The 16,975-nt window shown below is 35.4% G+C and overlaps 1 protein-coding gene across 4 annotated transcripts in view; it reads left to right on the top strand.

Annotated features, from left to right (window-relative positions):
- The window catches only part of TUSC3 (tumor suppressor candidate 3), a 249,556-nt gene that overhangs the window by 99,889 nt on the left and 132,692 nt on the right, over positions 1-16,975 (top strand). The window lies entirely within an intron of this gene.

Genomic DNA, 16,975 nt, shown 5'->3' with positions numbered 1-16,975 from the left:
GATTCGGTTTCGGTTCAGGTTGTGATCTCATGGGTCCTGAGGTTGAGTCCTGGGTCAGGTTCTGTCTCAGTGCAAAGTCCGCTTGAAATTTTCTCTCTTTGTCTGCTCCTCACCCTGCTCGTGAGTGTGCTCTCTCTCTCTCAAATATATAAATCTGTAAAAAGTATAAGCAAGCTCAAAATCAGTGCATTTTAGAAAATAATTTTGTTAGACTAATATTCTTTTATTGCATAGAATACTGATAAAATCATGAAACAAATTTGCTTCTTTATATGCTGTATGAAGGTAAATATATGATAGAATTTGGTTCTGATATTGCCATATAGGTCACCTAACTATGTTTTACGGGTAGTGAAGTTATCTCCTTAAACATATTCTTTATTTTTTTTTTAAGATTTTATTTATTTATTTATTTGACAGGCAGAGATCACAAGTAGGCAGAGAGGCAGGCAGAGAGAGAGGAAGAAGCAGGCTCCCTGCTGAGCAGAGAGCCCGATGTGGGGCTCGATCCCAGGACCCTGGGATCATGACCTGAGCCGAAGGCAGAGGCTTTAACCTGGCTCAGTGGGTTAAAACATATTCTTTTTTAATAGTTTAATAGAGAGGACACACTACAGAAGTCCACTTACCTTTTATAACCTCCAGTGATTAGAAATTTCTCCCTACATTACAGAAGTAAATCATTTGAAATGAATGAAATATTTTTTAGTGGGAATGTACCAAAGAAAATTTTGGGTAAGCACAAATACATATGCAACAATGCTTTAACAAATTTCTGATTTTGAAATAATTGTAGGTTCACAATTGTAAGAAATGATATAGAGAGAGATCTATTATCTTTTATTCAGTGTCCCCCAGTGGTAACATCTTGCAAAACTACAGTATAATATCACAAGCAGGGTATTGGTATTGATATACAGTTCCATCACTGTAAGAATCCCTCCTCTTGCCCTTGATAGTCACACCCACCCACCCATTCCCATTCCCCTCCCACACTCTAAATTTGTACCCCATTGTGTTGTTTCAGTAATGTGATGGGAGTGGAATCCTACCCTTGATGATCTTTTGGGTTTTGCTTTTAATAACATAATTCCTTCAAAATCCATCCAAATTGTCGCATTTATCAATAGTCATTCTTTTTATTACTTTGTAAAATTTCATGGTATGAATGTACTGCAGTTTGTTTAACCATCCATCTGTTATAGAGCATCTCAGTTGTTTCTGATTTTTGACTATTACGAATACAACTGTTATGAACATCCTGGTACAGATTTTTCTGTGAAATTAAGGTTTCATTTCTCCATGGTAGCTAGGTTGTTTGGTAGTTGTATGTTTAGCCCTATAAGAAACTGCCAAAATGTTTTCTAGAGAGCTGTATTATTTTACATTTCCTCTAGCAGTGTGAGTATTCTAGATTTTCCATATCCTCACCAGCATTTGTCATTATTTTATTTTACTCATTTTTGTAGGTATGTAGTGATAACTCATTATGGTTTTATTTTGCATTTTCCTAATGGCAATGGTGTTAATCTTTTCATTTGATTATTTGTTATTTGTATGTCACATCTTTGATAAACTATCTGTTCATGTCTTTTGCCCATTTCTAATTGGATTTTTTCCTGAGTTTTGAGAGTTCTTTATGTATTGTAGATTCTAGTCCTTTGTCAGACATGTAGTTTTCAAATATTTTCTCCTAGTCTGTGGCTTATCTTTCCATGTTCATGAGTGATCTTTTGCACGTTTTAATTTATGAGTCCAGTTTACCAGTTTCCTGTTTTACAGCTTTACTTTTCTTATCTAGTTGAACTCTGTCTAGCCCTATATCCTGAAGTTTTTCTCTAATTTTTTTCCTGAAAGGTTTAGTTTTTTGTTTTATATTTTAATCTCATCATTGGAAGTAAGTATTTAATCTTTAGTCTTTAATGATGGTACTAGCTGTAAGATTTTTGAAGATTTTTTTTTTTTTTTTTTTTTACCAAGTTAAGGAAGCTCTCTACTAGTTTGCTAAGAGTTTTGATCCTGAATGGGTGTTGGATTTAATAAAATTTTTTGGTGTGATTTGATAGGATTTTTCATCTTTAGGTGCCTGATACAGTGCTTTATAGTAACTGATTTTGGTATATTGAACCAGCCTTGCATTTTGGAATATATCCTACTTGATTATGGTATATTACTCTCTTTATGTATTGTTGGATTCTGTTTACTAATTTACAGATTTCTAATAGACTAATTAGAAATTTCTATCTAAGTTCATGTGAGATATGTATCTGTACTTTTCATTTTTTTATACTGCTTTTTGTCTAGTTTGTTATTAGGCTAATAGTGGCCTCATAAAATGAGTTGGGAAATTTCCTTCCTTATTTACTTTCTAGAAGCGATTGTGTAAAATAAATAATTTTAGAAGATTATGTTAATTTTTCTTTAAATATTTGATAGAAATCTTCATTGAAACCATCTGGGCCTCATGATTTTAAATTACGTATTTAATTTCCTCAGTGGCTAAGGACGGTTCAGGTTGTCTCTTGGCTGAACGCTTTTTCTCTTTGAGAATACTTTTTATGTGGTGGTTCCACATAGTGACTCTTCACATTGTATATTTATATGTATACTTTTAGGATTTAAATAATTGTGAATTCTGGTGGAAATTGAAGTTATTAGTAACATGGGTCAATGAAAAAAAATTGTTTCTTTCAGACTAGTTTGCAGAAAGGGAATTCCAGTGTCTCAACATTTTCTAGAAAAATCTTATGATGTGATAATGACTGTGTGTTGGGCGCATGTCTAAAAGTGGGTAGGGAAGATGGTGAGCAAAAGTATTTTGAGGGGCACTTGGGTGGCTCAGCTAAGTGTCTTCCTTTGGTTCCATCCTGGGATCAAGCCCCACAGCAGGTTCACTGCTCAGCAGGGAGTCCGATTATCCCTCTGTCCCTCCCCATGCTCGTGCTTTCTCTCTCTTGCTCTCTCTCAAATAAATAAAAATAAAATCTTTTTTTTTAAAAAAAAAAGTATTTTGAAAACCAGCATTGCAGATGATTTTGGTTTCTCCTTCTGTCTTACACAGGGCCAGCTCTCGAGTTGGCATTAAGAGTGTTGTCATAATTGGGCTAGCTCATTTGGATAAGACTGTATACCTTCAAGGATGCCATAAAACCTACTCAGACAAAAACACTACCTTAATTGGCATTTTGATGTAACAGTTACGTTTCCACTAAAAATATGTCTTACTGTTATTACTGAAGTATTTATGTAACTTCACAATTAGATAAAGTTGTATGTATTGTGATGATATAAACTGCAACATACTGTTAAATCGTGTATCCATTAGGTATTATTTTACTTAATGGATTATGTAGTTAAATGAATTGCTGAACACAGAGTCTTAATTTTTTAATGACACATAGGTCAAATAACCCATTTTTTACAGCCTATTTTGTAATAAACTTGAAAATTTTAGGAAAGTCTTAGATTTATAAGAGAAAAAGGAAGTTATTAGGAAACGTTAAGATAACTTTAGAGAAGAGAAAATAGATGAAGGTTTAGAAGAAAATAAAAAGTAAAAAGCAGACAAGGATCCCAAACCCAGAATTCCTACCCCTCACCCCCATTCGAATTCTGACTTAATTGTTTTGGTGTAGGGCCAAAGCATTGACATTAAAAAAAAAAAAAAAAAAAAGATCTCTACGCAATTCTAGTGTGCAGCCAGTATAGAGAAGGGGAAGGTAAGAAGCAGATACATGACTCAGGTTTCATTCATGTACTTTCACTGAGGAGCAGTGGGAATGGGAAGGTTTAACTTGAAGGTTTAACTATAGCCTTGAGAATCCTTTTGAAAGTCTGATCCCCAGATTCTGTAGAATTTGTAGAATCTGTAGAATTTAATGATTTTGTTCCCCAGTACACAGCAGTGAAGGAGAAAGAACTCTCTCCTTAGAGGTTAACATATTTGGTTTATGGTGTGAAGTAGATTAGGCAAATCATTTGAGAGTGCTAGCGAGAGTATATTTGAAAGATAGAACTCCGGGTTCAGATTTGGCTGTGGCGGTCAGAGGAAGCTGGGGATAGCTAATAAATTAGATGTGATATAAGAAAGCTAAATTCTCACAAGAGTGAAAAACAGGTTTTATATAAAAGTAGGGTGGGATTGAAAATTAGGAAGTAGGTACAAAAGGTTTTTTTTAAAATAAGTAAATTACTGAAGTATAATGTAGATGGTTGTTTATTTTGTAGAGACATTTGAGGAACTATAACACTGGTAATATCTGGATTATAAACGTGTATTTGAATTTACTCAGGATGATAATGGTTTTTGGAGAGGAAAAAATTAAGTGAGCGGATAGAGGGATATCTTGGACTTTATTAGATGAAGATGACAAATTTATACTACAGCATAATATAAATCTCAAAGAAGGTCGTTTAAATAATTGAGGTCCAGGCGTACTCTTTGATCTATTATTGAGCCAAGAGAGTACTAAGTGTATTTCATATGATAGTGGGCATGTGGATCAAACAGATCCCAAGGTGACAACTATGATGGAATATAGAGAGAAGATTCAAGAAAATTTTTCAAGAAAAATTATTCAAATTTTATTTCTCTATTATAAAGAAATAATATTTATTTTCTTTTATTTCTCTATTAAGCCTCAAGGGGAAATGCAGATTCATTGAGAAAGGCAACCCATCATTAGTAGCCATCTTTTTTTTTTTTAAAAAACATGAATTAAATTTTCCTGAATCTTTCTGTGTTATTGGAATTTTTGGCCATTTTTATAGTACTGCTATGATTTTTATAATTCTACAGAATCATTGAAAAGTCCACAGGTATAATTTTTTTCATAGCTATAATTTAAAAATCTTAGTGCTTTCCTCTGTGAGATATTTCTGCTTTTCTTTCTTTTTTAATGAAAGGTGAAATTTTCTTTTAGAGTTGACTCATACCTAGATTTGCCAGTTGCTTTTCTTTGCTGAAAGGCTAGTGAATGAGCTATTGGCTTCCTGTAAGCCCTCTTACTAAATCATTCTGCTTTTCTTTCTTACAAGTTAGTTTATTAACAAATTTCAGAATTCAGTTCTCACCTTCCTCAATGCTAATGTCAAACTCCTTGGCCAAATGAAGTTGTTAATGAAGACTGTTCAGTACAATTCTCACCTCCCCTGAGTGTTCACTCCAAGCTTCCTTTATCAGATTGTCCTGTAATTGCTAAATCTAGTAGGTGTATTCTACCACACAGTTACTCATTTCTTCCAGCATACACTAAAAATCCTAGGAACAAAATATCCTTTTCTAAGGTTATTACTATGGATCAATAGATACAGGAAAAAAAAAATTCAGGTGAAGGAAAATACATGTAGAATCAAGCAGGGTATATATATAATAAAAGTTTTGGTGACTTGTTGGAGACTAGTATCTTATGGACTCAATAAATGAAAAAAATTGGCTATTATAAATATATTTTTACAAGGAGCATGAAAAAATATACTGACATATGAATGTTACCTGGATAACATCCTTCCTTCTCTAAATATAATAAGTATGTATAAACTATTAGGGTTCCATTATTCAGTTATTATATATACATTCTCACTTGTCAAGAAGGTAGGCCTGAAAAAACCCGTTTTATAGATGAGAACATCAAAGCTGATAGGTTATATAATTTATCTACAGCCACAAAGCTAATACCTGTCAGGGCTGAGTTTTGGAATTCCAGAGCTAGTAGAGTTTAATATTTCCCTTAAGTGTACCTGGTTTTGTTTTTGTTGTTGTTGTTGTTTTTGCTTTTACCCGGTGAACTGTAATTTCCATTTTGATTTTGCAATCCCATCTAAGATTACTAATCATAGGACAGGGATCCATCAGCAAGTATTTCTTAAACTCATTAGATCATGAAAAGCTTTCATTCAGAGGAGCCATCTCTTAAACAGGGCCTGGCAATTTAGATGGCTGGCCAAAACTATGTGGAAAAGAGCTCATCAGCCTTTTGTTTTACTACAGTGAGGTTATAGCTCGTAGGAGATTAGATTCTAAAGTGAACACAGAAGGTGAAAATGATGTATAAATAAAATTACTCTTGTACAAAACTTGATGTACTTTAAGTGCTTTATAAATGGCTTTGGGACCATAACTTCATCATTTCCTCTTTTCCTTAGTTTTTCTCCATGGACTTAATTCTTAAGTTTTCCTCATATGCTTGGCTACCTGAACAGAGTATTTTTGACAAAGACTGGCAAACTCTTGATATTCACACATTCTTTGCCTGGGTAGTGAGAACTGTTTCAGGCTTGCTTGAGTCCACAACTAGTGTATCTCAGGTTATTGCTGAGCTTCATCTAGTTTAATTTTTTTTTTTAAGTGAAAGCATATATATATGACTTTATAATTTGGTTCTAGGTGTCTCTTCCTGAGATTGGATAGGCCCAACTCTTTTAGTATTTTCAATGAACACTTACTATCTCTGTGACATTATAGCATTGTTGGAGCTCTTGGTGTTTTCCATATTCCAAATTCCATTTCCATGTTTATAAGCCCAGCTTTAGTCCCCCATCTTTTAAATTTCAAACCTACAAAAGCTGAAACAGTAATACAAGGAAGGATACCAGTCTACCATTTACCAACATGCACTATTTATTAACCATTTTGCCATATTTTGCTTTCATTCTTTTATTAAGTACAGGTCAAAAATGTGTCCCATATCACCAAATATATCTATAATTTTTAGACACGAAATATCACCACTGAGTACTGCAGTATGCAACTTTTCAGAAAGGGATTATCTTACATAATCAGAAAACCATTATCACTTTGAAGAGAATTGACATTAATTCAATGATCTATTCTTCTTATACTCTCCATTTATAAATTTTGCATTTGTCTTCAAAATGTCTTTTGTTTCTTATTGTTTTGTTTCAGTTTTTAAAAATCTGAAATGGAAGTATGGTGACATAAATTTGTTTCAGGTGTGTAACAGAGTGATTTGACATTTCTGTACATGACCACAAGTGTTGTTACCACTTGTCACCAAACAAAGTTACTGCAATATTATTGACTGTATTCCCTAAGCTGTACTTTATTTTTTAATGTTTTTTTGAAACTTAGTCTTTTGTTTATTTTTAAGATGTTTTTTACTTGAGAGAGAGACTGGGAGAGACAGAGGGAGAATGAGAAAGTGAAATCATATGATAATTGTCTTTGTCTGTTTCACTTAGTATAATCTCTAGTGTATCCATGTTGTGGATGGCAAAATTTTATACTTTTTTAAGACTGAGTAATACATCATTGTATATATACCGTATCTTTTTTATCCAGTCATCTATCAATGGATACTATGTTGCTTTCATACCTTGGATATTGGAAATAATGCTTCAATGAACATAAGCCTGCCTATATTCTTCTGAATTGGTGTTTTCTGTTTCTGGATAAATCCTCATAAGTGGAATTACTAGGTAATTTGGTATTTTACTTTTTTAATTTTTTGAGGAACCTCCATTTCTATGGTGGTTTGCACAAATTTACATTCCCACCAACAGTGCACAAGTTTTCTTTTCTCTACAGTCTCACCAACACTTGTTATTTCTTGTCTTCTTGGTACTAGCCATTCTGACTAGTGTGAGGTGATAACCAATGTGATTTAGATTTGTGTTTCCCAATGTCTTTTGGCCATATGTGTGTCTTCTTTGGAGAAATGTCTATTCAAGTCCTCTGCCCATTGTTTAATTAGACTGTTTTTGTTTCCTTGATGTTGAGGGTTTTTTTTTTTTTTTTTTTTTGCTGCTGTTGTTCTATTTTTTTTCTTTTTTACTAACTGGGTGATTTTTTTTTTCTTAAATTTTAATAACATATAATGAAGTACTTGTTTCAGGATACAGGACTGTGATTTACCAGTCTTATACAAGTCATAGCACTCACTATAGCACATACCCTCCCCAGTGTCCATTTCCCAGCCACCCCATCTCTCTCCATTCACCTCCACTCCAGCAACCCTCAGTTTGTTCCCTGAGATTGAGTCTCATATGGTCTGTCTCCCTCTCTTCCCCTTTGATCCTCTGGCTTGTTTCTCAAATTGAGATCATATGAGATCATGTGATAAATGTCGCTGTCTGACTCACTTCTTTCGCTTGGCATAATACTGTCTAGTTCCAACCATGTTGTAGCAAACAGCAAGATTTCTTTTTTTGATACCTGCATTATATTCCATTGTATATATATACACCACATCATCTTTATCCATTTATCTATTGATGGACATCTGGGCTCTTATCATAGTTCGGTTATTGTGGACATTGCTTCTATAAACATGGGGTGCAAGTGCCCCTTTGGATCACTACATTTGTATCTTTGGGGTAAATACCCAGTAGTGCAAATTGCTGAGTTGTAGGGTAGCTCTGTTTTCAACTTTTTGAGGAACCTCCATACTGTTTTCCAGAGTGGCTATACCAGCTTGTACTCCCACCAATACTGTAGGAGGGTTCCCCTTTCTCCACATCCTCACCAACACCTGTCATTTCCTGCGTGGTTAATTTTAGCTATTCTGAGTGGTGTCAGGTGGTATCTCACTGTGGTTTTGATTTGTATTTCCCTGATGCTGAGTGATGTTGAGCACTTTTACATGTGTCTGTTGGCCATTTGGATGTCTTTTTTGCAGAAATGCATGTCTTCTGTCCATTTCTTGATTGGATTCTTTGTTTTTTTGGGTGTTGAGTTGGTAAGTTCTTTATAGATTTTGGATACTAGTTTTTTATCTGCTATGTCATTTGCAAACAAATATCCTCTCCCATTCTGTCTGTTGTCTTTTGGTTTTATAGACTGTTTCCTTTGCTGTGCAGAAGCTTTTTATCTTGATGAAGTCCCAAGAGGTCATTTTTGCCCTGTTTCCCTTGCCTTTGGCATTGTATCTAGGGAGAATTTGCTGTGGCTGAGGTCAAAGAGATTGCTGCCTGTGTTCTCCTCAAGGATCTTGATGAATTCCTGTCTCACATTGAGGTCTTTCATCCATTTTGAGTCTATTTTTTGTGTAAGGTGTAAGGATATGGTCCAGTTTCTTTCTTCTGCATGTGGCTTCCCAATTTTCCCAACATTTGTTGAGGAGACATTTTTCCATTGGACATTCTTCCCTGCTTTGTTGAAGATTAGTTGACCGCAGAGTTGAGGGTCCATTTCTGGGCTCTCTATTCTGTTCCGTTGATCATTGTGTCTGTTTTTGTGCCAGTACCATACTGTCTTGATGACGACAGCTTTGTAATAGAGCTTGGAGTCCGTAATTGTGATGCTACCAGCATTGGTTTTTTTCAACACTCCTTTAGCTATTTGGGGTCTTTTCTGGTTACATACAAATTTTAGGATTATTTGTTCCATTTCTGTGAAAAAGGTTGATGGTATTTTTATAGGGATTGCATTAAATATGTGGACTGCTCTAGGTAGCATAGACATTTTCACAATATTTGTTCTTCCAATCCCGGAGCATGGAATGGTTTTTCTATTTCTTTGTGTCTTCCTCAGTTTCTTTCATGAGTATTCTGTAGTTTTCTGAGTACAGTTTCTTTGCCTCTCTGGTTTGGTTTATTCCTAGGTATCTTATGGTTTTGGGTGCAATTGTAAATGGGATCAGCTCCTCAATTTCTTTCTTCTATGTTGTTGTTGGGGTATAGAAATGTAACAGATTTCTTTGCATTGATTTTATATCCTGCCACTTTACTGAATTGCTGTATGAGTTGTAAAAATTTTGAGGTGGAGTCTTCTGTGTTTTCCACCTAAAATAGATCATCTCCAAGAGTGAGAGTTTGACTTCTTTGCCAATTCGGATGTGTTCTTTTCTTTTTGTTGTCTGATTGCTGAGTCCAGGGCTTCTAGTACTATGTTGAATGGCAGTGGTGATAGTGGACATCCCTGCCGTGTTCCTGACCTTAGGGGAAAAGCACTCAGTTTTTCCCAATTGGGAATGATACTTGTTGTGGGTTTTCTATGGATGGCTGTTACAATATTGAGGTATTTATCCTGTATCCCTACACTGTGAAGAGTTTTAGTCAAGAACGGATGTATACTTTGTCAAATGCTTTTTCTGCATCTGTTGAGAGGATCATATGGTTCATGTTCTTTCTCTTATTACTGTATTATTATTAATGTATTGTTTTACATTGATTGATATGTGGACGTTGAACCACCTTACAGCCCAGGAATAAGTCCCACTTGGTCATGGTAAATAATCCCTTTAATGTACTGTTGGATCGTATTAGCTAGTATTTTGGTGAGGAGTTTTACGTCCATGTTCATCAGGGAGATTGGTCTATAATTCTTTTTGATGGAGTCTTTGTCTGCTTTTGGGATCAAAGTAATGCTGGCCACATAAAATAAATTTGGAAGTTTTCCTTCTGTTTCTATTGTTTTTTTTTGGAACAGTTTCAGGAGAATAGGTATTAGTTCTTCTTTAAATGTTTGATAGAATTCCCCTGGGAAGCCATGTGGTCCTGGGCTCTTGTTTTTTGGGAGATTTTTGATTACTGCTTCAATTTCCTTGCTAGGTATGGGTTTTTTCAGGTTTTCTATTTCTTCCTGATTCAGTTTTGGTAGTTTATGTGTCTCTAGGAATGCATACAGATTGTTTTTTTCATATTGTCTAGTTTGTTGGCTTGTAGCTGCTCATAATATGTTCTTATAATTGTTTGTGTTTTGTTTGTGCTGGTTGTTATCTCTTTTATTCATGAAATTCTTTTATTTATTTCAGTCCTTTCTCTTTTGTTTTGATAAGTCTGGCTAGGAGTTTATCACTCTTATTCTTTCAAACAACCAAAGAACCAAAGTTCCTTAAAGTCCCCTACTATTATGGTATTACTGTCAATGTTTTTCTTTGATTTTTGTTATTAATTGGCTTATATAATAGGCTGCTCCCATGTTAGAGGCATAAATATTTATAATTTTTAGTTCTTCTTTTTGAATAGACCTTTTAAATATGATATAGTGTCCTTCCTCATCTCTTATTATAGTCTTTGATTTAAAATCTAATTTGTCTGATATAAAGATTGTTACCCCAGCTTGTTCTTGATGTCCATTAGCATGGTAAATTGTTTTCCCTTCCTCAGTTTAAATCTGGAGGTGTCTGGAGGTCTAAAATGAGTATAGTGCAGACAGCATATTGTTGGGTGTTGTCTTTTTATCTATTCTGATACTGTGTCTTTTGATTGTAGCATTTATCTCATTTACATTCAGGATAACTATTAAAAGATATGAATTTAGTGCCATTGTATTGTTTGTAATGTGACTGTTACTATGTAATGTATCTGTTCCTTTCTGGGCTGTGTTACTTTTAGGCTTTCTCTTTGTTTAAAGGATTCCTTTCAGTGTTACTTATAGGGCTGGTTTGTTGACCACGAATTCTTTTAGTTGCTGTTTGTCCTGAAGGCTTGTTACCTTTCTTATATTCAGTGACAGCCTAGCTGGATATAATATTCTGGGCTGCATATTTTTATCCTTTAGTACCCTGAATATATCATGCCAGTCCTTTCTGGCTTGCTAGGTCTCTGTGGATAGGTGTGTTGCCAATCTTTATGTTTCTACCAATGTAGGTTACAGACCTCTTGTCCTCAGCTGCTTTTAGGATTTTCTCTTTGTCTCCGAGATCTGTAAGTTTTACTATTAGTTGTCAGGCTATTGATCTATTTTTATTGATTTTGAAGGGGTCTTTGTGCCTCCTGGATTTTGATGACTGTCCCAAATTAGGGAAGTTCTTTGCTATAATTTGTTCCAGTACACCTTCTGCCCCTCTCTGTCTTTCTCCTTCTGGGATCTTAGTTACTCTAATATTGTTTTGCTTTACAGTATTGCTTATCTATTGAATTCTCCCTTGTGATCCAGTAGTTGTTTATCTCTTTATTTTCTCAGCTTCTTTATTTTCCATCATTTGGTCTTCTATATCACTTTCTTCTGCCTCATTATTGCTAGCAGTTAGAACCTCCATTTTTTTTTTTAAAGATTTTATTTATTTATTTATTTGACAGAGAGAAATCACAAGTAGTCGGAGAGGTAGGCAGAGAGAGAGAGAGGGAAGCAGGCTCCCCGCTGAGCAGAGAGCCAGATGCGGGACTCAATCCCAGGACCCTGAGATCATGACCTGAGCCGAAGGCAGCGGCTTAACCCACTGAGCCACCCAGGCGCCCCAGAACCTCCATTTTTTATTGCACCTCATTAATAGCCTTTTTGATTTCAACTTGGTTAGATTTTATTTATCCAGAAAGGGATTTTCACATATCATCTATGCATTTTTCAAGCCTAGTTAGTATCTTTATAATTGTTATTCTGTAGTCAGATCTGACATCTTACTAGTATCCATGTTGATTAGCTTCCTGGCAGTTGGTAGTGCCTCCTGTTCTTTTTTCTTTTCTTTTCTTTCTTTTTTTTTTTTTTTGAGGTGATTTTTTTCCATTTTGTTATTTTGTACATTTTGACATTTTTCCATTTTGTCCAGAGAAGAATAGATGAATGAGGGAACAAAATGCTAAAAGGGTAACAACGACCCCAGAAAAATATATAGTAACAAATCAGAAGGGTCCCATAATGGCAGGGTAGGAGGGACAAAAAAAGAATATGATTGGTTTCGTGAATAGAACAGAACCACACACTAGATTTTGGTTGTATTTTGGCGTGTTAGAAGTAACTGCCTCCCAAACTTTTATAGAAAGAGAAACTTATATATATACAAAAATAAGGGTAAATACAATGAAGGAATGGGATATGACTATAAAAATGAAAATTAAAAAGGACTTTACAAAAGGAATTGATAAGATAAGAAATGGGTTGAAAAGAGAAAGAAGCAAAATTTTTTTAAAAAATGGAGAAAATCAGGCAGGTGAATAGCCATCCACTAGATTTAGGGTATATCTTGGTCTGTTAGAAGAATCTGCATCCAAAAATTTTAAAGAAAGAAAAATATATATATACAAAAAATAAAGTTAAATAAAATGAAGGGATAGGATATGACTGTAAAAATGAAAATTAAAGGTTTTCAAAAAAGGAATTAAGTTGGTTGAAAAAGAAATTTTAAAAAAGGAAATAGAAAAAAAATTAAGAAAATTTTAAAAATTAACTTTGAAAGACTAAAGAACCATGGGGAATAAGCCATGAATTCTATGTGCTATATTACCCCAGCGCTGGAGTTTTGCAGTTCTCGATTGGTAAACTTGGTCTTGGCTGGATGTTCTTGCTGATCTTCTGGGGGAGGGGGCCTGTTGCAGTGATTCTCATATGTTTTTGCTGGAGGTGGAATTGCACCACCCTTGCAACGGGTCGGGCTATGTAATCTGCTCGGGTTTGCTCTTGGTAGCTTTTTTTCCCTGAAAGCTTTCCATAAAGCTTGAGAGGATGAGAATGAAAATGGCGGCCTCCCAGTGTCTGGCCCAGAGGAGTCAAGAGCTTGGGGCCCCACTCCTCAGTGGGCCCTCAGAAAAAAGTAGTCAATCACTCCTGTCTCCCTGCTCTCTAGCTGCAGTCTGTGCTCAGCCAGTCTGTGTCCAAGCATTTCTGTCTTTGGCATGTGACCCTGTTTGGAGTCTCCAAACCCAGCAGATTCCTTTGGTGTTCTCCTATACCGATCCTCCTGGAGGAGGACAGGGTATCTCCATCTGTCTGCTGCTTGTTTGGTCCCTGCTTGAAGTGCTGTGGCCCTACTATGCTGTGGATTTTGGTTACGCCAACTCTGAGCTGATAGCCCACTCCTTGGCTCAGTCTTTGCGGCCAGCTTCCCCACTCCAACACTTGGGAGCTCTGCTGCATTCAGACACCTTCAGTCCTGTTATCCTGGAGTCCTGAGACCACAGTATTCCAGCAAGGGTTCTACCTCCCATGTAGCCACTTGGGCAGTGTCCCTCTTGGGAGCAGACTTCTAAAAGCTCCAGTTTTGTGCTTTGCTGCTTTATCACTTGTGGGTAGCCAGTTGACAGAGGTTCCCTGCCCCCACAGTCTCTCTTCCTGTATATTGCCTCAGATTTACTTCTTTGTGTGTCCTGCTTTCCAGAAGTGGTTGATTTTCTGTGCATAGAGTCTTGCTGCTATTCTTCTCTTTGATCTCTTGTTGAGTTCACAGGTGTTCACAGTGGTTTGCTATCTAGCTGAAATCCTAGGACCAGAGGAACTTTAGGTCTCCTACTCTCTGGCATCTTTGGAGCCCTCCTCGATGTTGAGTTGTATGAGTTTTTTTTTTATATATATTTTGTATATTAACCCCTTATTAGATATATCATTTGTAAGTATCTTCTAGTCAGTTTGTTACATTGTTTTGTTGATTTCCTTACATTAATTTCCTTCATTGTACAAAGCTTTTTATTTTGATGTAATCCCAGTTGTTTCTTTTTGCTTTTGTTTCCTCTGCCTAAGGAGACAGATGAAAAAAAAATTTGCTAAGACCCATATCCAAGAAATTATTGCCTATGTGATCTTCAAGGAATTTTACAGCTTCATAAAAGGTCTTACATTTAGATCTTTAAAGGATTTTGAGCTTATTTTTATATATGGTATAAGAAAGTGGGTCCAGTTTTGTTCTTTTGTAGAGATGTTTTTCTCCCCATTGTATATGCTTGACTCCTTTGTTGTAGATGAATTGACCATATACATGTGAGTTTATTTTTGCGTTCTCTGTTCTTTTTCATTGATCTATATGTCTGTTTTTGTGGCAGTACCCATACATTTTTGATTACTGTAGCTTTGTAGTAGATTTTGAAATCTAGGTTATGTTACTTTTAGCTTTGTTCTTCCTTCTCAAGATTGCTTTGGTGCTTTGGGGTCTTTTGTGGCTCCATACAAATTTTTAGGATTATTTCTTCTAGTACTGTGAAAAATGCTGTTGCTTTTTGATTGGGATTTCATTGAATCTGTAGAATGCTTTGGGTAGTCCGTGAGCATGGAATATCTTGCCATTTGTTTGTGTTGCCTTTAGTTTCTCACATCAGTTTTTTTTATAGTTTTCAGATTACAGGTCTTTTAACATTTTAGTTTATTCCTAGATGTTTTATTCTTTTGGGTGCAATTGTAAATGTAATTGTTTTATTAATTTCTCTTTCTACTACTTCATTAGGGTATAGAAATAGAACTGATTTCTATGTATTAATTTTACATCCTGGGACACTACTGAATTCATTTATTCTAAGTTTTTTTGTGGAGTCTTTATGGTGGAGCCTTTCTATGAATAGCATCATGTCATCTTCAGATAGTGACAACTCTACTTTTTCCTTACTGATTTGGATACCTTTTCTTTTTCTTACCTGATTGTTATAGCTGAAGCTATATGCTTCCTTAAACATTAAATACTAGGTGGTCTCTTATGACCGACCTAGGTACAGTTTACTGTGGTATTGAGGGATGTTAAGACAGTATTAGACTTTCACATGAGAAGCACAGTCCTAAGGAGTATATATTGTGCCCCATTGAAGTTTTGCTTACAATTATTGAGGTTTCTGAAGTGGGACCTACCTCATTTAAGGGGCACTGCTTGACAGTGCTCCCAGTGTAATCTTTTGACTGGTTGGTAGATTTGGGGTTCCCTACTCAGTTTGCATGATTAAATTGTGTGCCTGATTTTAGACAGCCTACCTGAGGATAGTCTAACTTGTTTTATTTGCCCATGCTACTAATATGATATCCCTTGTCTGCTCCCAGGAGACAACAGCCATGGAATGAACTAAGAGGAACATCTAGAAAGGTTTATTGGTATTTTGTATGGATGTCCAGTAGCCATTAATGTTTTCCATAAATTCCTCAAGCTTAAGAATGGCAATCAAAGTTAGAGCCTTTTGGTAGAAGATGGCAGGTCCAGCACTTGGTTAATTTAAAGGTGCTTGAATTTTTTAGAAGAGCTGCAGCTGGGTATTTTTTTATTTTGAGGAAGTCTCCAGGAGTGGTTCTAAAAAGAAAAAGATTATGTCCTCTTTTTTCTTTACCTCCCAGGGTCTGACGTACAGACCCTGGAGCATACCGAGATTGCTCCTAGCCTTTTACCTAAAATTAGTGTCCCCCATCCTCTTCTATCTTTTTAGTACAACTTTTAAGTCCTGCCTTTTCACTTTTATTTTTTGTTCTCTTACCTGTTTTAAATTCTTTTCAATAGTGTCCTTTATTACATTTTCAGTTAACTCTGCTTTTTGAGCAGTAAGTAATGCAGTGTTCATTTTGTTTAGCTTTGTTTTCTCCTTGTATTGGTTTTTATTCATCTCTCACGTAACATCTTTCTATTTTTATTCACTTCTATTTTGAGCTTTTGGATTTCTGGTTTGAGATTTTTTTAATCCTCAAATGCTTATTTAATGATGCTTAATATAAGTTGGAATACTGTGTTTTATTTTCCTCTTCATGGTTGTTTTTTCAAGTAAATTTTTTTTTATCGTTGAAGAATTATGCTTCTTACTTTTGTTTTCTTTTTATAATAGTGTTGTGTGGATACCACTGGCTATTTGTTGCTTCTAAAATATATTTCTTTTTTAGACTAGAAATAACAATTTATACATGGAGGTGATGGTGAGACTTCTGAGTAGCCTACTAATTTTTTTAAAGTTTTATTTTTAAGTAATCTCTACATCCAACATGGGGCTCCAATCCCAAGGTCAGAAGTCACATGCTCTACTGACTGAGCCAGCCAGGCCTCCCTAGGATACTAGTTTTTGAATTTGTTAATTCCAGGTACCATTTTCTCTTTATAAAACAGAGTAGGTTGAACATAGCAGTTTTCTCCTTTACCTTTTTCTCGTTTTCTCTCTCTCTTTTTTTTTTTTGTGTGTGTGTGCAGTAGTATCTTCTAATTCTAAAATAATTTCATGTTTCCATAGGTTCTGTACGTTTCATAACTTGGTTCTCCCTTTCACTGTATCACCAAGCCTCTAAGGACTGTCTGCCTCTTCTCTGTTGCCTCTCATTTCCCACAAAGTGGTACCTTCTTAAGACTGCTGTGTTTGTTCCTGTGTACTTGTAAGCTTCTTCTTTTACACTGGCTAGCAGCCACTTTCTTAT

This window comes from Mustela erminea, chromosome 21 (assembly GCF_009829155.1).
Source record: "Mustela erminea isolate mMusErm1 chromosome 21, mMusErm1.Pri, whole genome shotgun sequence".
Classification (NCBI taxonomy): Eukaryota; Metazoa; Chordata; class Mammalia; order Carnivora; family Mustelidae; genus Mustela; species Mustela erminea.
This window is presented reverse-complemented; position numbering and strand designations above follow the sequence as displayed.